This window comes from Amia ocellicauda, chromosome 14 (assembly GCF_036373705.1).
Source record: "Amia ocellicauda isolate fAmiCal2 chromosome 14, fAmiCal2.hap1, whole genome shotgun sequence".
Lineage (NCBI taxonomy): Eukaryota > Metazoa > Chordata > Actinopteri > Amiiformes > Amiidae > Amia > Amia ocellicauda.
The window spans coordinates 2,482,345-2,502,567 of record NC_089863.1 but is presented as its reverse complement, the minus strand read 5'-3'; the positions used below and the strand labels follow the sequence as shown (position 1 = coordinate 2,502,567).

The following is a 20,223-nucleotide window of genomic DNA, read 5'->3' as shown; positions in this document are numbered from 1 at the left end:
TGTAGAAGGAAACACATGCAGGTGGTGGGGATGTAGCTCAGTGGTAGAGCGCATGCTTCGCATGTATGAGGTCCCGAGATCAATCCTCGGCATCTCCAGGATATCTTTTAATGTCTATGTTTCCCGGTTCAATCGGCGCAGTTCCCAACTTTCCCAGATGCAATTCGTGAATAGGATATGAGCAGAAGGAAAAAACGACAAGAGCCCACAGAGAATTACCAATTGTGTTCAGAAACAAGGCAGGCATCACCCCAGATGGGACTCGAACCCACAATCCCTGGCTTAGGAGGCCAGTGCCTTATCCATTAGGCCACTGGGGCTCAGTCAGGTAGTTTCTGAACATGAAAAAAAAAAAAAAAAAAATGCACGAAACAGTGCAATGAAGTGAATAGTTACAGGAATTGTCCCGTTGCAGGAGTCATTGCACAGCCTGCAGTGTAAAGTGAACAAGGAGCCTGTCGTTGATTTCGCCTAGAGTTGTATTTGCAAAAGGGCTTTGAATCAATTACCTTTGAATCGGAGCACAGTGCACTGTAGCTGCAAAATAGAAACGCACACGTGTGCAGTACATGGGCTCTTTGTGCTTTCTGAACATACTCCTCGTGAAATGCCGAAACCCGGGATTGAACCAGGGACCTTTAGATCTTCAGTCTAACGCTCTCCCAACTGAGCTATTTCGGCCAAATACAACCACATCCATTGTGATATCCACTGTTTTCGATTACGTCGGGATTGACTCCATTTAAACACAGCCGCACAAGTCAGGATGGCTGAGTGGTCTGAGGCGCTGCTTTCAGCTCGCAGTCTTCACTGGATGCTTGGGATGGAATCCCACTTCTGCCAAGGGATCTTTTACCACCCAGGAACACACTCACACCTGTTCTGCCGACAAGGACAACACGAGTTGAGGACTGTGCTGACATGGAGCTGACAATCAATGTTGCAAGAAACACATCAATGCACATGTATTTAGTCTTTGATTAATTGACTTCAACATGTCATTCTTTAGTCCCTGTACCCTCGAAGCAACACTCAGCATAGTAGAGGCTGTAGCTCGGCGTTAGTGCGTGTAACTTCTATGTATCACACCTGGCCCTGACAGTGTGATTTTTGGCAACAGGCGGTCTATGACTTGATCCCGAGAAGTGAAAATGACGCACCCATGTGCGTCGCTGCAATGTCGTCTTCTCCTTCACTATTCACAGTGGATGCGCTCTCACGCTGTTTCTGGGAGAAACTGTTGCTTGCGTTACGTGTCATCCATTGTCCAGCGCACTGTAGCTTCTTTCTCCTTCTCCTTGCCCATGTCATCCACATATTGTACCGTTGGCCAACGCTAGGAACAGCGTCGTAGCATGCTTTGAGACTCAAGGAACGACAGTGCAACTCTTTTCTTTCTGTGTTGCATTGTTTACTTGTTGGTGTTGTGTGCCGTTGGGCAACGCTAGGAACAGCGTCGTAGCATGCTTTGAGACTCAAGGAACGACAGTGCAACTCTTTTCTTTCTGTGTTGCATTGTTTACTTGTTGGTGTTGTGTGCCGTTGGGCAACGCTAGGAACAGCGTCGTAGCATGCTTTGAGACTCAAGGAACGACAGTGCAACTCTTTTCGTTCTGTGTTGCATTGTTTACTTGTTGGTGTTGTGTGCCATTGGGTTACGCTAGGAACAGCGTCGTAGCATGCTTTGAGACTCAAGGAATGACAGTGCAACTCTTTTCTTTCTGTGTTGCATTGTTTGTTTGCTGTTGAAGGAAACACATGCTGGTGGTGGGGATGTAGCTCAGTGGTAGAGCGCATGCTTCGCATGTATGAGGTCCCGAGATCAATCCTCGGCATCTCCAGGATATCTTTTAATGTCTATGTTTCCCGGTTCAATCGGCGCAGTTCCCAACTTTCCCAGATGCAATTCGTGAATAGGATATGAGCAGAAGGAAAAAAACGACAAGAGCCCACAGAGAATTACCAATTGTGTGCAGAAACAAGGCAGGCATCACCCCAGATGGGACTCTAACCCACAATCCCTGGCTTAGGAGGCCAGTGCCTTATCCATTAGGCCACTGGGGCTCAGTCAGGTAGTTTCTGAACATGAAAAAAAAAAAAAAAGCACGAAACAGTGCAATGAAGTGAATAGTTACAGGAATTGTCCCGTTGCAGGAGTCATTGCACAGCCTGCAGTGTAAAGTGAACAAGGAGCCTGTCGTTGATTTCGCCTAGAGTTGTATTTGCAAAAGGGCTTTGAATCAATTACCTTTGAATCGGAGCACAGTGCACTCTAGCTGCAAAATAGAAACGCACACGTGTGCAGTACATGGGCTATTTGTGCTTTCTGAACATACTCGTCGTGAAATGCCGAAACCCGGGATTGAACCAGGGACCTTTAGATCTTCAGTCTAACGCTCTCCCAACTGAGCTATTTCGGCCAAATACAACCACATCCATTGTGATATCCACTGTTTTCGATTACGTCGGGATTGACTCCATTTAAACACAGCCGCACAAGTCAGGATGGCTGAGTGGTCTGAGGCGCTGCTTTCAGCTCGCAGTCTTCACTGGATGCTTGGGATGGAATCCCACTTCTGCCAAGGGATCTTTTACCACCCAGGAACACACTCACACCTGTTCTGCCGACAAGGACAACACGAGTTGAGGACTGTGCTGACATGGAGCTGACAATCAATGTTGCAAGAAACACATCAATGCACATGTATTTAGTCTTTGATTAATTGACTTCAACATGTCATTCTTTAGTCCCTGTACCCTCGAAGCAACACTCAGCATAGTAGAGGCTGTAGCTCGGCGTTAGTGCGTGTAACTTCTATGTATCACACCTGGCCCTGACAGTGTGATTTTTGGCAACAGGCGGTCTATGACTTGATCCCGAGAAGTGAAAATGACGCACCCATGTGCGTCGCTGCAATGTCGTCTTCTCCTTCACTATTCACAGTGGATGCGCTCTCACGCTGTTTCTGGGAGAAACTGTTGCTTGCGTTACGTGTCATCCATTGTCCAGCGCACTGTAGCTTCTTTCTCCTTCTCCTTGCCCATGTCATCCACATATTGTACCGTTGGGCAACGCTAGGAACAGCGTCGTAGCATGCTTTGAGACTCAAGGAACGACAGTGCAACTCTTTTCTTTCTGTGTTGCATTGTTTACTTGTTGGTGTTGTGTGCCGTTGGGCAACGCTAGGAACAGCGTCGTAGCATGCTTTGAGACTCAAGGAACGACAGTGCAACTCTTTTCTTTCTGTGTTGCATTGTTTACTTGTTGGTGTTGTGTGCCGTTGGGCAACGCTAGGAACAGCGTCGTAGCATGCTTTGAGACTCAAGGAATGACAGTGCAACTCTTTTCTTTCTGTGTTGCATTGTTTACTTGTTGGTGTTGTGTGCCATTGGGTTACGCTAGGAACAGCGTCGTAGCATGCTTTGAGACTCAAGGAATGACAGTGCAACTCTTTTCTTTCTGTGTTGCATTGTTTGTTTGCTGTTGAAGGAAACACATGCAGGTGGTGGGGATGTAGCTCAGTGGTAGAGCGCATGCTTTGCATGTATGAGGTCCCGAGATCAATCCTCGGCATCTCCAGGATATCTTTTAATGTCTATGTTTCCCGGTTCAATCGGCGCAGTTCCCAACTTTCCCAGATGCAATTCGTGAATAGGATATGAGCAGAAGGAAAAAACGACAAGAGCCCACAGAGAATTACCAATTGTGTTCAGAAACAAGGCAGGCATCACCCCAGATGGGACTCGAACCCTTAAAGGCCAGTGCCTTATCCATTAGGCCACTGGGGCTCAGTCAGGTAGTTTCTGAACATGAAAAAAAAAAAAAAAGCACGAAACAGTGCAATGAAGTGAATAGTTACAGGAATTGTCCCGTTGCAGGAGTCATTGCACAGCCTGCAGTGTAAAGTGAACAAGGAGCCTGTCGTTGATTTCGCCTAGAGTTGTATTTGCAAAAGGGCTTTGAATCAATTACCTTTGAATCGGAGCACAGTGCACTGTAGCTGCAAAATAGAAACGCACACGTGTGCAGTACATGGGCTCTTTGTGCTTTCTGAACATACTCCTCGTGAAATGCCGAAACCCGGGATTGAACCAGGGACCTTTAGATCTTCAGTCTAACGCTCTCCCAACTGAGCTATTTCGGCCAAATACAACCACATCCATTGTGATATCCACTGTTTTCGATTACGTCGGGATTGACTCCATTTAAACACAGCCGCACAAGTCAGGATGGCTGAGTGGTCTGAGGCGCTGCTTTCAGCTCGCAGTCTTCACTGGATGCTTGGGATGGAATCCCACTTCTGCCAAGGGATCTTTTACCACCCAGGAACACACTCACACCTGTTCTGCCGACAAGGACAACACGAGTTGAGGACTGTGCTGACATGGAGCTGACAATCAATGTTGCAAGAAACACATCAATGCACATGTATTTAGTCTTTGATTAATTGACTTCAACATGTCATTCTTTAGTCCCTGTACCCTCGAAGCAACACTCAGCATAGTAGAGGCTGTAGCTCGGCGTTAGTGCGTGTAACTTCTATGTATCACACCTGGCCCTGACAGTGTGATTTTTGGCAACAGGCGGTCTATGACTTGATCCCGAGAAGTGAAAATGACGCACCCATGTGCGTCGCTGCAATGTCGTCTTCTCCTTCACTATTCACAGTGGATGCGCTCACACGCTGTTTCTGGGAGAAACTGTTGCTTGCGTTACGTGTCATCCATTGTCCAGCGCACTGTAGCTTCTTTCTCCTTCTCCTTGCCCATGTCATCCACATATTGTACCGTTGGGCAACGCTAGGAACAGCGTCGTAGCATGCTTTGAGACTCAAGGAACGACAGTGCAACTCTTTTCTTTCTGTGTTGCATTGTTTACTTGTTGGTGTTGTGTGCCGTTGGGCAACGCTAGGAACAGCGTCGTAGCATGCTTTGAGACTCAAGGAATGACAGTGCAACTCTTTTCTTTCTGTGTTGCATTGTTTGTTTGCTGTTGAAGGAAACACATGCAGGTGGTGGGGATGTAGCTCAGTGGTAGAGCGCATGCTTTGCATGTATGAGGTCCCGACATCAATCCTCGGCATCTCCAGGATATCTTTTAATGTCTATGTTTCCCGGTTCAATCGGCTCAATTCCCAAGTTTCCCAGATGCAATTCGTGAATAGGATATGAGCAGAAGGAAAAAACGACAAGAGCCCACAGAGAATTACCAATTGTGTTCAGAAACAAGGCAGGCATCACCCCAGATGGGACTCGAACCCACAATCCCTGGCTTAGGAGGCCAGTGCCTTATCCATTAGGCCACTGGGGCTCAGTCAGGTAGTTTCTGAACATGAAAAAAAAAAAAAAAAAAATGCACGAAACAGTGCAATGAAGTGAATAGTTACAGGAATTGTCCCGTTGCAGGAGTCATTGCACAGCCTGCAGTGTAAAGTGAACAAGGAGCCTGTCGTTGATTTCGCCTAGAGTTGTATTTGCAAAAGGGCTTTGAATCAATTACCTTTGAATCGGAGCACAGTGCACTCTAGCTGCAAAATAGAAACGCACACGTGTGCAGTACATGGGCTCTTTGTGCTTTCTGAACATACTCCTCGTGAAATGCCGAAACCCGGGATTGATCCAGGGACCTTTAGATCTTCAGTCTAACGCTCTCCCAACTGAGCTATTTCGGCCAAATACAACCACATCCATTGTGATATCCACTGTTTTCGATTACGTCGGGATTGACTCCATTTAAACACAGCCGCACAAGTCAGGATGGCTGAGTGGTCTGAGGCGCTGCTTTCAGCTCGCAGTCTTCACTGGATGCTTGGGATGGAATCCCACTTCTGCCAAGGGATCTTTTACCACCCAGGAACACACTCACACCTGTTCTGCCGACAAGGACAACACGAGTTGAGGACTGTGCTGACATGGAGCTGACAATCAATGTTGCAAGAAACACATCAATGCACATGTATTTAGTCTTTGATTAATTGACTTCAACATGTCATTCTTTAGTCCCTGTACCCTCGAAGCAACACTCAGCATAGTAGAGGCTGTAGCTCGGCGTTAGTGCGTGTAACTTCTATGTATCACACCTGGCCCTGACAGTGTGATTGTTGGCAACAGGCGGTCTATGACTTGATCCCGAGAAGTGAAAATGACGCACCCATGTGCGTCGCTGCAATGTCGTCTTCTCCTTCACTATTCACAGTGGATGCTCTCACACGCTGTTTCTGGGAGAAACTGTTCCTTGCGTTACGTGTCATCCATTGTCCAGCGCACAGTAGCTTCTTTCTCCTTCTCCTTGCCCATGTCATCCACATATTGTACCGTTGGGCAACGCTAGGAACAGCGTCGTAGCATGCTTTGAGACTCAAGGAACGACAGTGCAACTCTTTTCTTTCTGTGTTGCATTGTTTACTTGTTGGTGTTGTGTGCCGTTGGGCAACGCTAGGAACAGCGTCGTAGCATGCTTTGAGACTCAAGGAACGACAGTGCAACTCTTTTCTTTCTGTGTTGCATTGTTTACTTGTTGGTGTTGTGTGCCGTTGGGCAACGCTAGGAACAGCGTCGTAGCATGCTTTGAGACTCAAGGAACGACAGTGCAACTCTTTTCTTTCTGTGTTGCATTGTTTACATGTTGGTGTTGTGTGCCGTTGGGCAACGCTAGGAACAGCGTCGTAGCATGCTTTGAGACTCAAGGAACGACAGTGCAACTCTTTTCTTTCTGTGTTGCATTGTTTACTTGTTGGTGTTGTGTGCCGTTGGGCAACGCTAGGAACAGCGTCGTAGCATGCTTTGAGACTCAAGGAACGACAGTGCAACTCTTTTCGTTCTGTGTTGCATTGTTTACTTGTTGGTGTTGTGTGCCATTGGGTTACGCTAGGAACAGCGTCGTAGCATGCTTTGAGACTCAAGGAATGACAGTGCAACTCTTTTCTTTCTGTGTTGCATTGTTTGTTTGCTGTTGAAGGAAACACATGCTGGTGGTGGGGATGTAGCTCAGTGGTAGAGCGCATGCTTCGCATGTATGAGGTCCCGAGATCAATCCTCGGCATCTCCAGGATATCTTTTAATGTCTATGTTTCCCGGTTCAATCGGCGCAGTTCCCAACTTTCCCAGATGCAATTCGTGAATAGGATATGAGCAGAAGGAAAAAAACGACAAGAGCCCACAGAGAATTACCAATTGTGTGCAGAAACAAGGCAGGCATCACCCCAGATGGGACTCGAACCCACAATCCCTGGCTTAGGAGGCCAGTGCCTTATCCATTAGGCCACTGGGGCTCAGTCAGGTAGTTTCTGAACATGAAAAAAAAAAAAAAAAAGCACGAAACAGTGCAATGAAGTGAATAGTTACAGGAATTGTCCCGTTGCAGGAGTCATTGCACAGCCTGCAGTGTAAAGTGAACAAGGAGCCTGTCGTTGATTTCGCCTAGAGTTGTATTTGCAAAAGGGCTTTGAATCAATTACCTTTGAATCGGAGCACAGTGCACTCTAGCTGCAAAATAGAAACGCACACGTGTGCAGTACATGGGCTCTTTGTGCTTTCTGAACATACTCCTCGTGAAATGCCGAAACCCGGGATTGAACCAGGGACCTTTAGATCTTCAGTCTAACGCTCTCCCAACTGAGCTATTTCGGCCAAATACAACCACATCCATTGAGATATCCACTGTTTTCGATTACGTCGGGATTGACTCCATTTAAACACAGCCGCACAAGTCAGGATGGCTGAGTGGTCTGAGGCGCTGCTTTCAGCTCGCAGTCTTCACTGGATGCTTGGGATGGAATCCCACTTCTGCCAAGGGATCTTTTACCACCCAGGAACACACTCACACCTGTTCTGCCGACAAGGACAACACGAGTTGAGGACTGTGCTGACATGGAGCTGACAATCAATGTTGCAAGAAACACATCAATGCACATGTATTTAGTCTTTGATTAATTGACTTCAACATGTCATTCTTTAGTCCCTGTACCCTCGAAGCAACACTCAGCATAGTAGAGGCTGTAGCTCGGCGTTAGTGCGTGTAACTTCTATGTATCACACCTGGCCCTGACAGTGTGATTTTTGGCAACAGGCGGTCTATGACTTGATCCCGAGAAGTGAAAATGACGCACCCATGTGCGTCGCTGCAATGTCGTCTTCTCCTTCACTATTCACAGTGGATGCGCTCACACGCTGTTTCTGGGAGAAACTGTTGCTTGCGTTACGTGTCATCCATTGTCCAGCGCACTGTAGCTTCTTTCTCCTTCTCCTTGCCCATGTCATCCACATATTGTACCGTTGGGCAACGCTAGGAACAGCGTCGTAGCATGCTTTGAGACTCAAGGAACGACAGTGCAACTCTTTTCTTTCTGTGTTGCATTGTTTACTTGTTGGTGTTGTGTGCCGTTGGGCAACGCTAGGAACAGCGTCGTAGCATGCTTTCAGACTCAAGGAACGACAGTGCAACTCTTTTCGTTCTGTGTTGCATTGTTTACTTGTTGGTGTTGTGTGCCATTGGGTTACGCTAGGAACAGCGTCGTAGCATGCTTTGAGACTCAAGGAATGACAGTGCAACTCTTTTCTTTCTGTGTTGCATTGTTTGTTTGCTGTTGAAGGAAACACATGCAGGTGGTGGGGATGTAGCTCAGTGGTAGAGCGCATGCTTCGCATGTATGAGGTCCCGAGATCAATCCTCGGCATCTCCAGGATATCTTTTAATGTCTATGTTTCCCGGTTCAATCGGCGCAGTTCCCAAGTTTCCCAGATGCAATTCGTGAATAGGATATGAGCAGAAGGAAAAAACGACAAGAGCCCACAGAGAATTACCAATTGTGTTCAGAAACAAGGCAGGCATCACCCAGGTGGGACTCGAACCCACAATCCCTGGCTTAGGAGGCCAGTGCCTTATCCATTAGGCCACTGGGGCTCAGTCAGGTAGTTTCTGAACATGAAAAAAAAAAAAAAAAGCACGAAACAGTGCAATGAAGTGAATAGTTACAGGAATTGTCCCGTTGCAGGAGTCATTGCACAGCCTGCAGTGTAAAGTGAACAAGGAGCCTGTCGTTGATTTCGCCTAGAGTTGTATTTGCAAAAGGGCTTTGAATCAATTACCTTTGAATCGGAGCACAGTGCACTCTAGCTGCAAAATAGAAACGCACACGTGTGCAGTACATGGGCTCTTTGTGCTTTCTGAACATACTCCTCGTGAAATGCCGAAACCCGGGATTGATCCAGGGACCTTTAGATCTTCAGTCTAACGCTCTCCCAACTGAGCTATTTCGGCCAAATACAACCACATCCATTGTGATATCCACTGTTTTCGATTACGTCGGGATTGACTCCATTTAAACACAGCCGCACAAGTCAGGATGGCTGAGTGGTCTGAGGCGCTGCTTTCAGCTCGCAGTCTTCACTGGATGCTTGGGATGGAATCCCACTTCTGCCAAGGGATCTTTTACCACCCAGGAACACACTCACACCTGTTCTGCCGACAAGGACAACACGAGTTGAGGACTGTGCTGACATGGAGCTGACAATCAATGTTGCAAGAAACACATCAATGCACATGTATTTAGTCTTTGATTAATTGACTTCAACATGTCATTCTTTAGTCCCTGTACCCTCGAAGCAACACTCAGCATAGTAGAGGCTGTAGCTCGGCGTTAGTGCGTGTAACTTCTATGTATCACACCTGGCCCTGACAGTGTGATTGTTGGCAACAGGCGGTCTATGACTTGATCCCGAGAAGTGAAAATGACGCACCCATGTGCGTCGCTGCAATGTCGTCTTCTCCTTCACTATTCACAGTGGATGCTCTCACACGCTGTTTCTGGGAGAAACTGTTCCTTGCGTTACGTGTCATCCATTGTCCAGCGCACAGTAGCTTCTTTCTCCTTCTCCTTGCCCATGTCATCCACATATTGTACCGTTGGGCAACGCTAGGAACAGCGTCGTAGCATGCTTTGAGACTCAAGGAACGACAGTGCAACTCTTTTCGTTCTGTGTTGCATTGTTTACTTGTTGGTGTTGTGTGCCGTTGGGCAACGCTAGGAACAGCGTCGTAGCATGCTTTGAGACTCAAGGAACGACAGTGCAACTCTTTTCTTTCTCTGTTGGATTGTTTGTTTGCTGTTGAAGGAAACACATGCTGGTGGTGGGGATGTAGCTCAGTGGTAGAGCGCATGCTTTGCATGTATGAGGTCCCGAGATCAATCCTCGGCATCTCCAGGATATCTTTTAATGTCTATGTTTCCCGGTTCAATCGGCTCAATTCCCAACTTTCCCAGATGCAATTCGTGAATAGGATATGAGCAGAAGGAAAAAAACGACAAGAGCCCACAGAGAATTACCAATTGTGTGCAGAAACAAGGCAGGCATCACCCCAGATGGGACTCGAACCCACAATCCCTGGCTTAGGAGGCCAGTGCCTTATCCATTAGGCCACTGGGGCTCAGTCAGGTAGTTTCTGAACATGAAAAAAAAAAAAAAAGCACGAAACAGTGCAATGAAGTGAATAGTTACAGGAATTGTCCCGTTGCAGGAGTCATTGCACAGCCTGCAGTGTAAAGTGAACAAGGAGCCTGTCGTTGATTTCGCCTAGAGTTGTATTTGCAAAAGGGCTTTGAATCAATTACCTTTGAATCGGAGCACAGTGCACTCTAGCTGCAAAATAGAAACGCACACGTGTGCAGTACATGGGCTCTTTGTGCTTTCTGAACATACTCCTCGTGAAATGCCGAAACCCGGGATTGAACCAGGGACCTTTAGATCTTCAGTCTAACGCTCTCCCAACTGAGCTATTTCGGCCAAATACAACCACATCCATTGTGATATCCACTGTTTTCGATTACGTCGGGATTGACTCCATTTAAACACAGCCGCACAAGTCAGGATGGCTGAGTGGTCTGAGGCGCTGCTTTCAGCTCGCAGTCTTCACTGGATGCTTGGGATGGAATCCCACTTCTGCCAAGGGATCTTTTACCACCCAGGAACACACTCACACCTGTTCTGCCGACAAGGACAACACGAGTTGAGGACTGTGCTGACATGGAGCTGACAATCAATGTTGCAAGAAACACATCAATGCACATGTATTTAGTCTTTGATTAATTGACTTCAACATGTCATTCTTTAGTCCCTGTACCCTCGAAGCAACACTCAGCATAGTAGAGGCTGTAGCTCGGCGTTAGTGCGTGTAACTTCTATGTATCACACCTGGCCCTGACAGTGTGATTTTTGGCAACAGGCGGTCTATGACTTGATCCCGAGAAGTGAAAATGACGCACCCATGTGCGTCGCTGCAATGTCGTCTTCTCCTTCACTATTCACAGTGGATGCGCTCACACGCTGTTTCTGGGAGAAACTGTTGCTTGCGTTACGTGTCATCCATTGTCCAGCGCACTGTAGCTTCTTTCTCCTTCTCCTTGCCCATGTCATCCACATATTGTACCGTTGGGCAACGCTAGGAACAGCGTCGTAGCATGCTTTGAGACTCAAGGAACGACAGTGCAACTCTTTTCTTTCTGTGTTGCATTGTTTACTTGTTGGTGTTGTGTGCCGTTGGGCAACGCTAGGAACAGCGTCGTAGCATGCTTTGAGACTCAAGGAATGACAGTGCAACTCTTTTCTTTCTGTGTTGCATTGTTTACTTGTTGGTGTTGTGTGCCGTTGGGCAACGCTAGGAACAGCGTCGTAGCATGCTTTGAGACTCAAGGAATGACAGTGCAACTCTTTTCTTTCTGTGTTGCATTGTTTACTTGTTGGTGTTGTGTGCCATTGGGTTACGCTAGGAACAGCGTCGTAGCATGCTTTGAGACTCAAGGAATGACAGTGCAACTCTTTTCTTTCTGTGTTGCATTGTTTGTTTGCTGTTGAAGGAAACACATGCTGGTGGTGGGGATGTAGCTCAGTGGTAGAGCGCATGCTTTGCATGTATGAGGTCCCGAGATCAATCCTCGGCATCTCCAGGATATCTTTTAATGTCTATGTTTCCCGGTTCAATCGGCGCAGTTCCCAACTTTCCCAGATGCAATTCGTGAATAGGATATGAGCAGAAGGAAAAAACGACAAGAGCCCACAGAGAATTACCAATTGTGTTCAGAAACAAGGCAGGCATCACCCCAGATGGGACTTGAACCCACAATCCCTGGCTTAGGAGGCCAGTGCCTTATCCATTAGGCCACTGGGGCTCAGTCAGGTAGTTTCTGAACATGAAAAAAAAAAAAAAAAGCACGAAACAGTGCAATGAAGTGAATAGTTACAGGAATTGTCCCGTTGCAGGAGTCATTGCACAGCCTGCAGTGTAAAGTGAACAAGGAGCCTGTCATTGATTTCGCCTAGAGTTGTATTTGCAAAAGGGCTTTGAATCAATTACCTTTGAATTGGAGCACAGTGCACTCTAGCTGCAAAATAGAAACGCACACGTGTGCAGTACATGGGCTCTTTGAACATACTCCTCGTGAAATGCCGAAACCCGGGATTGAACCAGGGACCTTTAGATCTTCAGTCTAACGCTCTCCCAACTGAGCTATTTCGGCCAAATACAACCACATCCATTGTGATATCCACTGTTTTCGATTACGTCGGGATTGACTCCATTTAAACACAGCCGCACAAGTCAGGATGGCTGAGTGGTCTGAGGCGCTGCTTTCAGCTCGCAGTCTTCACTGGATGCTTGGGATGGAATCCCACTTCTGCCAAGGGATCTTTTACCACCCAGGAACACACTCACACCTGTTCTGCCGACAAGGACAACACGAGTTGAGGACTGTGCTGACATGGAGCTGACAATCAATGTTGCAAGAAACACATCAATGCACATGTATTTAGTCTTTGATTAATTGACTTCAACATGTCATTCTTTAGTCCCTGTACCCTCGAAGCAACACTCAGCATAGTAGAGGCTGTAGCTCGGCGTTAGTGCGTGTAACTTCTATGTATCACACCTGGCCCTGACAGTGTGATTTTTGGCAACAGGCGGTCTATGACTTGATCCCGAGAAGTGAAAATGACGCACCCATGTGCGTCGCTGCAATGTCGTCTTCTCCTTCACTATTCACAGTGGATGCGCTCACACGCTGTTTCTGGGAGAAACTGTTGCTTGCGTTACGTGTCATCCATTGTCCAGCGCACTGTAGCTTCTTTCTCCTTCTCCTTGCCCATGTCATCCACATATTGTACCGTTGGGCAACGCTAGGAACAGCGTCGTAGCATGCTTTGAGACTCAAGGAACGACAGTGCAACTCTTTTCTTTCTGTGTTGCATTGTTTACTTGTTGGTGTTGTGTGCCGTTGGGCAACGCTAGGAACAGCGTCGTAGCATGCTTTCAGACTCAAGGAACGACAGTGCAACTCTTTTCGTTCTGTGTTGCATTGTTTACTTGTTGGTGTTGTGTGCCATTGGGTTACGCTAGGAACAGCGTCGTAGCATGCTTTGAGACTCAAGGAATGACAGTGCAACTCTTTTCTTTCTGTGTTGCATTGTTTGTTTGCTGTTGAAGGAAACACATGCAGGTGGTGGGGATGTAGCTCAGTGGTAGAGCGCATGCTTCGCATGTATGAGGTCCCGAGATCAATCCTCGGCATCTCCAGGATATCTTTTAATGTCTATGTTTCCCGGTTCAATCGGCGCAGTTCCCAAGTTTCCCAGATGCAATTCGTGAATAGGATATGAGCAGAAGGAAAAAACGACAAGAGCCCACAGAGAATTACCAATTGTGTTCAGAAACAAGGCAGGCATCACCCAGGTGGGACTCGAACCCACAATCCCTGGCTTAGGAGGCCAGTGCCTTATCCATTAGGCCACTGGGGCTCAGTCAGGTAGTTTCTGAACATGAAAAAAAAAAAAAAAAGCACGAAACAGTGCAATGAAGTGAATAGTTACAGGAATTGTCCCGTTGCAGGAGTCATTGCACAGCCTGCAGTGTAAAGTGAACAAGGAGCCTGTCGTTGATTTCGCCTAGAGTTGTATTTGCAAAAGGGCTTTGAATCAATTACCTTTGAATCGGAGCACAGTGCACTCTAGCTGCAAAATAGAAACGCACACGTGTGCAGTACATGGGCTCTTTGTGCTTTCTGAACATACTCCTCGTGAAATGCCGAAACCCGGGATTGATCCAGGGACCTTTAGATCTTCAGTCTAACGCTCTCCCAACTGAGCTATTTCGGCCAAATACAACCACATCCATTGTGATATCCACTGTTTTCGATTACGTCGGGATTGACTCCATTTAAACACAGCCGCACAAGTCAGGATGGCTGAGTGGTCTGAGGCGCTGCTTTCAGCTCGCAGTCTTCACTGGATGCTTGGGATGGAATCCCACTTCTGCCAAGGGATCTTTTACCACCCAGGAACACACTCACACCTGTTCTGCCGACAAGGACAACACGAGTTGAGGACTGTGCTGACATGGAGCTGACAATCAATGTTGCAAGAAACACATCAATGCACATGTATTTAGTCATTGATTAATTGACTTCAACATGTCATTCTTTAGTCCCTGTACCCTCGAAGCAACACTCAGCATAGTAGAGGCTGTAGCTCGGCGTTAGTGCGTGTAACTTCTATGTATCACACCTGGCCCTGACAGTGTGATTGTTGGCAACAGGCGGTCTATGACTTGATCCCGAGAAGTGAAAATGACGCACCCATGTGCGTCGCTGCAATGTCGTCTTCTCCTTCACTATTCACAGTGGATGCGCTCTCACGCTGTTTCTGGGAGAAACTGTTGCTTGCGTTACGTGTCATCCATTGTCCAGCGCACTGTAGCTTCTTTCTCCTTCTCCTTGCCCATGTCATCCACATATTGTACCGTTGGGCAACGCTAGGAACAGCGTCGTAGCATGCTTTGAGACTCAAGGAACGACAGTGCAACTCTTTTCTTTCTGTGTTGCATTGTTTACATGTTGGTGTTGTGTGCCGTTGGGCAACGCTAGGAACAGCGTCGTAGCATGCTTTGAGACTCAAGGAACGACAGTGCAACTCTTTTCTTTCTGTGTTGCATTGTTTACTTGTTGGTGTTGTGTGCCGTTGGGCAACGCTAGGAACAGCGTCGTAGCATGCTTTGAGACTCAAGGAACGACAGTGCAACTCTTTTCATTCTGTGTTGCATTGTTTACTTGTTGGTGTTGTGTGCCATTGGGTTACGCTAGGAACAGCGTCGTAGCATGCTTTGAGACTCAAGGAATGACAGTGCAACTCTTTTCTTTCTGTGTTGCATTGTTTGTTTGCTGTTGAAGGAAACACATGCTGGTGGTGGGGATGTAGCTCAGTGGTAGAGCGCATGCTTCGCATGTATGAGGTCCCGAGATCAATCCTCGGCATCTCCAGGATATCTTTTAATGTCTATGTTTCCCGGTTCAATCGGCGCAGTTCCCAACTTTCCCAGATGCAATTCGTGAATAGGATATGAGCAGAAGGAAAAAAACGACAAGAGCCCACAGAGAATTACCAATTGTGTGCAGAAACAAGGCAGGCATCACCCCAGATGGGACTCTAACCCACAATCCCTGGCTTAGGAGGCCAGTGCCTTATCCATTAGGCCACTGGGGCTCAGTCAGGTAGTTTCTGAACATGAAAAAAAAAAAAAAAAGCACGAAACAGTGCAATGAAGTGAATAGTTACAGGAATTGTCCCGTTGCAGGAGTCATTGCACAGCCTGCAGTGTAAAGTGAACAAGGAGCCTGTCGTTGATTTCGCCTAGAGTTGTATTTGCAAAAGGGCTTTGAATCAATTACCTTTGAATCGGAGCACAGTGCACTCTAGCTGCAAAATAGAAACGCACACGTGTGCAGTACATGGGCTCTTTGTGCTTTCTGAACATACTCCTCGTGAAATGCCGAAACCCGGGATTGATCCAGGGACCTTTAGATCTTCAGTCTAACGCTCTCCCAACTGAGCTATTTCGGCCAAATACAACCACATCCATTGTGATATCCACTGTTTTCGATTACGTCGGGATTGACTCCATTTAAACACAGCCGCACAAGTCAGGATGGCTGAGTGGTCTGAGGCGCTGCTTTCAGCTCGCAGTCTTCACTGGATGCTTGGGATGGAATCCCACTTCTGCCAAGGGATCTTTTACCACCCAGGAACACACTCACACCTGTTCTGCCGACAAGGACAACACGAGTTGAGGACTGTGCTGACATGGAGCTGACAATCAATGTTGCAAGAAACACATCAATGCACATGTATTTAGTCTTTGATTAATTGACTTCAACATGTCATTCTTTAGTCCCTGTACCCTCGAAGCAACACTCAGCATAGTAGAGGCTGTAGCTCGGCGTTAGTGCGTGTAACTTCTATGTATCACACCTGGCCCTGACAGTGTGATTGTTGGCAACAGGCGGTCTATGACTTGATCCCGAGAAGTGAAAATGACGCACCCATGTGCGTCGCTGCAATGTCGTCTTCTCCTTCACTATTCACAGTGGATGCGCTCACACGCTGTTTCTGGGAGAAACTGTTGCTTGCGTTACGTGTCATCCATTGTCCAGCGCACTGTAGCTTCTTTCTCCTTCTCCTTGCCCATGTCATCCACATATTGTACCGTTGGGCAACGCTAGGAACAGCGTCGTAGCATGCTTTGAGACTCAAGGAATGACAGTGCAACTCTTTTCTTTCTGTGTTGCATTGTTTACTTGTTGGTGTTGTGTGCCGTTGGGCAACGCTAGGAACAGCGTCGTAGCATGCTTTGAGACTCAAGGAATGACAGTGCAACTCTTTTCTTTCTGTGTTGCATTGTTTACTTGTTGGTGTTGTGTGCCATTGGGTTACGCTAGGAACAGCGTCGTAGCATGCTTTGAGACTCAAGGAATGACAGTGCAACTCTTTTCTTTCTGTGTTGCATTGTTTGTTTGCTGTTGAAGGAAACACATGCTGGTGGTGGGGATGTAGCTCAGTGGTAGAGCGCATGCTTTGCATGTATGAGGTCCCGAGATCAATCCTCGGCATCTCCAGGATATCTTTTAATGTCTATGTTTCCCGGTTCAATCGGCGCAGTTCCCAACTTTCCCAGATGCAATTCGTGAATAGGATATGAGCAGAAGGAAAAAACGACAAGAGCCCACAGAGAATTACCAATTGTGTTCAGAAACAAGGCAGGCATCACCCCAGATGGGACTCGAACCCACAATCCCTGGCTTAGGAGGCCAGTGCCTTATCAATTAGGCCACTGGGGCTCAGTCAGGTAGTTTCTGAACATGAAAAAAAAAAAAAAAAAAAAGCACGAAACAGTGCAATGAAGTGAATAGTTACAGGAATTGTCCCGTTGCAGGAGTCATTGCACAGCCTGCAGTGTAAAGTGAACAAGGAGCCTGTCGTTGATTTCGCCTAGAGTTGTATTTGCAAAAGGGCTTTGAATCAATTACCTTTGAATCGGAGCACAGTGCACTCTAGCTGCAAAATAGAAACGCACACGTGTGCAGTACATGGGCTCATTGTGCTTTCTGAACATACTCCTCGTGAAATGCCGAAACCCGGGATTGATCCAGGGACCTTTAGATCTTCAGTCTAACGCTCTCCCAACTGAGCTATTTCGGCCAAATACAACCACATCCATTGTGATATCCACTGTTTTCGATTACGTCGGGATTGACTCCATTTAAACACAGCCGCACAAGTCAGGATGGCTGAGTGGTCTGAGGCGCTGCTTTCAGCTCGCAGTCTTCACTGGATGCTTGGGATGGAATCCCACTTCTGCCAAGGGATCTTTTACCACCCAGGAACACACTCACACCTGTTCTGCCGACAAGGACAACACGAGTTGAGGACTGTGCTGACATGGAGCTGACAATCAATGTTGCAAGAAACACATCAATGCACATGTATTTAGTCTTTGATTAATTGACTTCAACATGTCATTCTTTAGTCCCTGTACCCTCGAAGCAACACTCAGCATAGTAGAGGCTGTAGCTCGGCGTTAGTGCGTGTAACTTCTATGTATCACACCTGGCCCTGACAGTGTGATTTTTGGCAACAGGCGGTCTATGACTTGATCCCGAGAAGTGAAAATGACGCACCCATGTGCGTCGCTGCAATGTCGTCTTCTCCTTCACTATTCACAGTGGATGCGCTCACACGCTGTTTCTGGGAGAAACTGTTGCTTGCGTTACGTGTCATCCATTGTCCAGCGCACTGTAGCTTCTTTCTCCTTCTCCTTGCCCATGTCATCCACATATTGTACCGTTGGGCAACGCTAGGAACAGCGTCGTAGCATGCTTTGAGACTCAAGGAACGACAGTGCAACTCTTTTCGTTCTGTGTTGCATTGTTTACTTGTTGGTGTTGTGTGCCGTTGGGCAACGCTAGGAACAGCGTCGTAGCATGCTTTGAGACTCAAGGAATGACAGTGCAACTCTTTTCTTTCTTTGTTGCATTGTTTACTTGTTGGTGTTGTGTGCCATTGGGTTACGCTAGGAACAGCGTCGTAGCATGCTTTGAGACTCAAGGAATGACAGTGCAACTCTTTTCTTTCTGTGTTGCATTGTTTGTTTGCTGTTGAAGGAAACACATGCTGGTGGTGGGGATGTAGCTCAGTGGTAGAGCGCATGCTTTGCATGTATGAGGTCCCGAGATCAATCCTCGGCATCTCCAGGATATCTTTTAATGTCTATGTTTCCCGGTTCAATCGGCGCAGTTCCCAACTTTCCCAGATGCAATTCGTGAATAGGATATGAGCAGAAGGAAAAAACGACAAGAGCCCACAGAGAATTACCAATTGTGTTCAGAAACAAGGCAGGCATCACCCCAGATGGGACTTGAACCCACAATCCCTGGCTTAGGAGGCCAGTGCCTTATCCATTAGGCCACTGGGGCTCAGTCAGGTAGTTTCTGAACATGAAAAAAAAAAAAAAAGCACGAAACAGTGCAATGAAGTGAATAGTTACAGGAATTGTCCCGTTGCAGGAGTCATTGCACAGCCTGCAGTGTAAAGTGAACAAGGAGCCTGTCATTGATTTCGCCTAGAGTTGTATTTGCAAAAGGGCTTTGAATCAATTACCTTTGAATTGGAGCACAGTGCACTCTAGCTGCAAAATAGAAACGCACACGTGTGCAGTACATGGGCTCTTTGTGCTTTCTGAACATACTCCTCGTGAAATGCCGAAACCCGGGATTGAACCAGGGACCTTTAGATCTTCAGTCTAACGCTCTCCCAACTGAGCTATTTCGGCCAAATACAACCATATCCATTGAGATATCCACTGTTTTCGATTACGTCGGGATTGACTCCATTTAAACACAGCCGCACAAGTCAGGATGGCTGAGTGGTCTGAGGCGCTGCTTTCAGCTCGCAGTCTTCACTGGATGCTTGGGATGGGATCCCACTTCTGCCAAGGGATCTTTTACCACCCAGGAACACACTCACACCTGTTCTGCCGACAAGGACAACACGAGTTGAGGACTGTGCTGACATGGAGCTGACAATCAATGTTGCAAGAAACACATCAATGCACATGTATTTAGTCTTTGATTAATTGACTTCAACATGTCATTCTTTAGTCCCTGTACCCTCGAAGCAACACTCAGCATAGTAGAGGCTGTAGCTCGGCGTTAGTGCGTGTAACTTCTATGTATCACACCTGGCCCTGACAGTGTGATTTTTGGCAACAGGCGGTCTATGACTTGATCCCGAGAAGTGAAAATGACGCACCCATGTGCGTCGCTGCAATGTCGTCTTCTCCTTCACTATTCACAGTGGATGCGCTCACACGCTGTTTCTGGGAGAAACTGTTGCTTGCGTTACGTGTCATCCATTGTCCAGCGCACTGTAGCTTCTTTCTCCTTCTCCTTGCCCATGTCATCCACATATTGTACCGTTGGGCAACGCTAGGAACAGCGTCGTAGCATGCTTTGAGACTCAAGGAACGACAGTGCAACTCTTTTCTTTCTGTGTTGCATTGTTTACTTGTTGGTGTTGTGTGCCGTTGGGCAACGCTAGGAACAGCGTCGTAGCATGCTTTCAGACTCAAGGAACGACAGTGCAACTCTTTTCGTTCTGTGTTGCATTGTTTACTTGTTGGTGTTGTGTGCCATTGGGTTACGCTAGGAACAGCGTCGTAGCATGCTTTGAGACTCAAGGAATGACAGTGCAACTCTTTTCTTTCTGTGTTGCATTGTTTGTTTGCTGTTGAAGGAAACACATGCAGGTGGTGGGGATGTAGCTCAGTGGTAGAGCGCATGCTTCGCATGTATGAGGTCCCGAGATCAATCCTCGGCATCTCCAGGATATCTTTTAATGTCTATGTTT

General features: G+C 47.1%; 36 non-coding genes across 36 annotated transcripts; 13 read left to right on the top strand and 23 right to left on the bottom strand.

Moving 5' to 3' along the window:
- Positions 1-26: 26 nt before the first annotated feature.
- trnaa-cgc (transfer RNA alanine (anticodon CGC)) lies at positions 27-98 on the top strand. Its single transcript has one exon. It is a non-coding gene; the product is annotated as a tRNA-Ala (tRNA).
- Positions 99-247: 149 nt separating this feature from the next.
- Positions 248-320, bottom strand: trnar-ccu (transfer RNA arginine (anticodon CCU)). The gene has a single exon. It is a non-coding gene; the product is annotated as a tRNA-Arg (tRNA).
- Positions 321-608: 288 nt separating this feature from the next.
- On the bottom strand, positions 609-681 carry trnaf-gaa (transfer RNA phenylalanine (anticodon GAA)). Its single transcript has one exon. It is a non-coding gene; the product is annotated as a tRNA-Phe (tRNA).
- A 1,088-nt stretch (positions 682-1,769) lies between these two features.
- trnaa-cgc (transfer RNA alanine (anticodon CGC)) lies at positions 1,770-1,841 on the top strand. Its single transcript has one exon. It is a non-coding gene; the product is annotated as a tRNA-Ala (tRNA).
- Positions 1,842-1,991: 150 nt separating this feature from the next.
- On the bottom strand, positions 1,992-2,064 carry trnar-ccu (transfer RNA arginine (anticodon CCU)). Its single transcript has one exon. It is a non-coding gene; the product is annotated as a tRNA-Arg (tRNA).
- A 283-nt stretch (positions 2,065-2,347) lies between these two features.
- trnaf-gaa (transfer RNA phenylalanine (anticodon GAA)) lies at positions 2,348-2,420 on the bottom strand. The gene has a single exon. It is a non-coding gene; the product is annotated as a tRNA-Phe (tRNA).
- A 1,088-nt stretch (positions 2,421-3,508) lies between these two features.
- trnaa-ugc (transfer RNA alanine (anticodon UGC)) lies at positions 3,509-3,580 on the top strand. The gene has a single exon. It is a non-coding gene; the product is annotated as a tRNA-Ala (tRNA).
- Positions 3,581-4,072: 492 nt separating this feature from the next.
- Positions 4,073-4,145, bottom strand: trnaf-gaa (transfer RNA phenylalanine (anticodon GAA)). The gene has a single exon. It is a non-coding gene; the product is annotated as a tRNA-Phe (tRNA).
- Positions 4,146-5,017: 872 nt separating this feature from the next.
- trnaa-ugc (transfer RNA alanine (anticodon UGC)) lies at positions 5,018-5,089 on the top strand. The gene has a single exon. It is a non-coding gene; the product is annotated as a tRNA-Ala (tRNA).
- Positions 5,090-5,238: 149 nt separating this feature from the next.
- On the bottom strand, positions 5,239-5,311 carry trnar-ccu (transfer RNA arginine (anticodon CCU)). Its single transcript has one exon. It is a non-coding gene; the product is annotated as a tRNA-Arg (tRNA).
- A 288-nt stretch (positions 5,312-5,599) lies between these two features.
- On the bottom strand, positions 5,600-5,672 carry trnaf-gaa (transfer RNA phenylalanine (anticodon GAA)). Its single transcript has one exon. It is a non-coding gene; the product is annotated as a tRNA-Phe (tRNA).
- A 1,304-nt stretch (positions 5,673-6,976) lies between these two features.
- On the top strand, positions 6,977-7,048 carry trnaa-cgc (transfer RNA alanine (anticodon CGC)). The gene has a single exon. It is a non-coding gene; the product is annotated as a tRNA-Ala (tRNA).
- Positions 7,049-7,198: 150 nt separating this feature from the next.
- Positions 7,199-7,271, bottom strand: trnar-ccu (transfer RNA arginine (anticodon CCU)). The gene has a single exon. It is a non-coding gene; the product is annotated as a tRNA-Arg (tRNA).
- A 285-nt stretch (positions 7,272-7,556) lies between these two features.
- On the bottom strand, positions 7,557-7,629 carry trnaf-gaa (transfer RNA phenylalanine (anticodon GAA)). Its single transcript has one exon. It is a non-coding gene; the product is annotated as a tRNA-Phe (tRNA).
- A 980-nt stretch (positions 7,630-8,609) lies between these two features.
- Positions 8,610-8,681, top strand: trnaa-cgc (transfer RNA alanine (anticodon CGC)). Its single transcript has one exon. It is a non-coding gene; the product is annotated as a tRNA-Ala (tRNA).
- A 144-nt stretch (positions 8,682-8,825) lies between these two features.
- On the bottom strand, positions 8,826-8,902 carry trnar-ccu (transfer RNA arginine (anticodon CCU)). The gene has a single exon. It is a non-coding gene; the product is annotated as a tRNA-Arg (tRNA).
- A 284-nt stretch (positions 8,903-9,186) lies between these two features.
- On the bottom strand, positions 9,187-9,259 carry trnaf-gaa (transfer RNA phenylalanine (anticodon GAA)). Its single transcript has one exon. It is a non-coding gene; the product is annotated as a tRNA-Phe (tRNA).
- An 872-nt stretch (positions 9,260-10,131) lies between these two features.
- Positions 10,132-10,203, top strand: trnaa-ugc (transfer RNA alanine (anticodon UGC)). The gene has a single exon. It is a non-coding gene; the product is annotated as a tRNA-Ala (tRNA).
- Positions 10,204-10,353: 150 nt separating this feature from the next.
- trnar-ccu (transfer RNA arginine (anticodon CCU)) lies at positions 10,354-10,426 on the bottom strand. The gene has a single exon. It is a non-coding gene; the product is annotated as a tRNA-Arg (tRNA).
- A 283-nt stretch (positions 10,427-10,709) lies between these two features.
- trnaf-gaa (transfer RNA phenylalanine (anticodon GAA)) lies at positions 10,710-10,782 on the bottom strand. Its single transcript has one exon. It is a non-coding gene; the product is annotated as a tRNA-Phe (tRNA).
- A 1,088-nt stretch (positions 10,783-11,870) lies between these two features.
- Positions 11,871-11,942, top strand: trnaa-ugc (transfer RNA alanine (anticodon UGC)). Its single transcript has one exon. It is a non-coding gene; the product is annotated as a tRNA-Ala (tRNA).
- A 149-nt stretch (positions 11,943-12,091) lies between these two features.
- trnar-ccu (transfer RNA arginine (anticodon CCU)) lies at positions 12,092-12,164 on the bottom strand. Its single transcript has one exon. It is a non-coding gene; the product is annotated as a tRNA-Arg (tRNA).
- A 275-nt stretch (positions 12,165-12,439) lies between these two features.
- trnaf-gaa (transfer RNA phenylalanine (anticodon GAA)) lies at positions 12,440-12,512 on the bottom strand. Its single transcript has one exon. It is a non-coding gene; the product is annotated as a tRNA-Phe (tRNA).
- A 980-nt stretch (positions 12,513-13,492) lies between these two features.
- On the top strand, positions 13,493-13,564 carry trnaa-cgc (transfer RNA alanine (anticodon CGC)). The gene has a single exon. It is a non-coding gene; the product is annotated as a tRNA-Ala (tRNA).
- Positions 13,565-13,708: 144 nt separating this feature from the next.
- trnar-ccu (transfer RNA arginine (anticodon CCU)) lies at positions 13,709-13,785 on the bottom strand. Its single transcript has one exon. It is a non-coding gene; the product is annotated as a tRNA-Arg (tRNA).
- Positions 13,786-14,069: 284 nt separating this feature from the next.
- trnaf-gaa (transfer RNA phenylalanine (anticodon GAA)) lies at positions 14,070-14,142 on the bottom strand. Its single transcript has one exon. It is a non-coding gene; the product is annotated as a tRNA-Phe (tRNA).
- A 1,088-nt stretch (positions 14,143-15,230) lies between these two features.
- Positions 15,231-15,302, top strand: trnaa-cgc (transfer RNA alanine (anticodon CGC)). Its single transcript has one exon. It is a non-coding gene; the product is annotated as a tRNA-Ala (tRNA).
- Positions 15,303-15,452: 150 nt separating this feature from the next.
- trnar-ccu (transfer RNA arginine (anticodon CCU)) lies at positions 15,453-15,525 on the bottom strand. Its single transcript has one exon. It is a non-coding gene; the product is annotated as a tRNA-Arg (tRNA).
- Positions 15,526-15,809: 284 nt separating this feature from the next.
- Positions 15,810-15,882, bottom strand: trnaf-gaa (transfer RNA phenylalanine (anticodon GAA)). Its single transcript has one exon. It is a non-coding gene; the product is annotated as a tRNA-Phe (tRNA).
- Positions 15,883-16,862: 980 nt separating this feature from the next.
- trnaa-ugc (transfer RNA alanine (anticodon UGC)) lies at positions 16,863-16,934 on the top strand. Its single transcript has one exon. It is a non-coding gene; the product is annotated as a tRNA-Ala (tRNA).
- A 149-nt stretch (positions 16,935-17,083) lies between these two features.
- trnar-ccu (transfer RNA arginine (anticodon CCU)) lies at positions 17,084-17,156 on the bottom strand. Its single transcript has one exon. It is a non-coding gene; the product is annotated as a tRNA-Arg (tRNA).
- A 288-nt stretch (positions 17,157-17,444) lies between these two features.
- Positions 17,445-17,517, bottom strand: trnaf-gaa (transfer RNA phenylalanine (anticodon GAA)). The gene has a single exon. It is a non-coding gene; the product is annotated as a tRNA-Phe (tRNA).
- Positions 17,518-18,497: 980 nt separating this feature from the next.
- Positions 18,498-18,569, top strand: trnaa-ugc (transfer RNA alanine (anticodon UGC)). Its single transcript has one exon. It is a non-coding gene; the product is annotated as a tRNA-Ala (tRNA).
- Positions 18,570-18,718: 149 nt separating this feature from the next.
- On the bottom strand, positions 18,719-18,791 carry trnar-ccu (transfer RNA arginine (anticodon CCU)). The gene has a single exon. It is a non-coding gene; the product is annotated as a tRNA-Arg (tRNA).
- A 283-nt stretch (positions 18,792-19,074) lies between these two features.
- Positions 19,075-19,147, bottom strand: trnaf-gaa (transfer RNA phenylalanine (anticodon GAA)). The gene has a single exon. It is a non-coding gene; the product is annotated as a tRNA-Phe (tRNA).
- A 980-nt stretch (positions 19,148-20,127) lies between these two features.
- Positions 20,128-20,199, top strand: trnaa-cgc (transfer RNA alanine (anticodon CGC)). Its single transcript has one exon. It is a non-coding gene; the product is annotated as a tRNA-Ala (tRNA).
- The last annotated feature ends 24 nt before the right edge of the window (positions 20,200-20,223 follow it).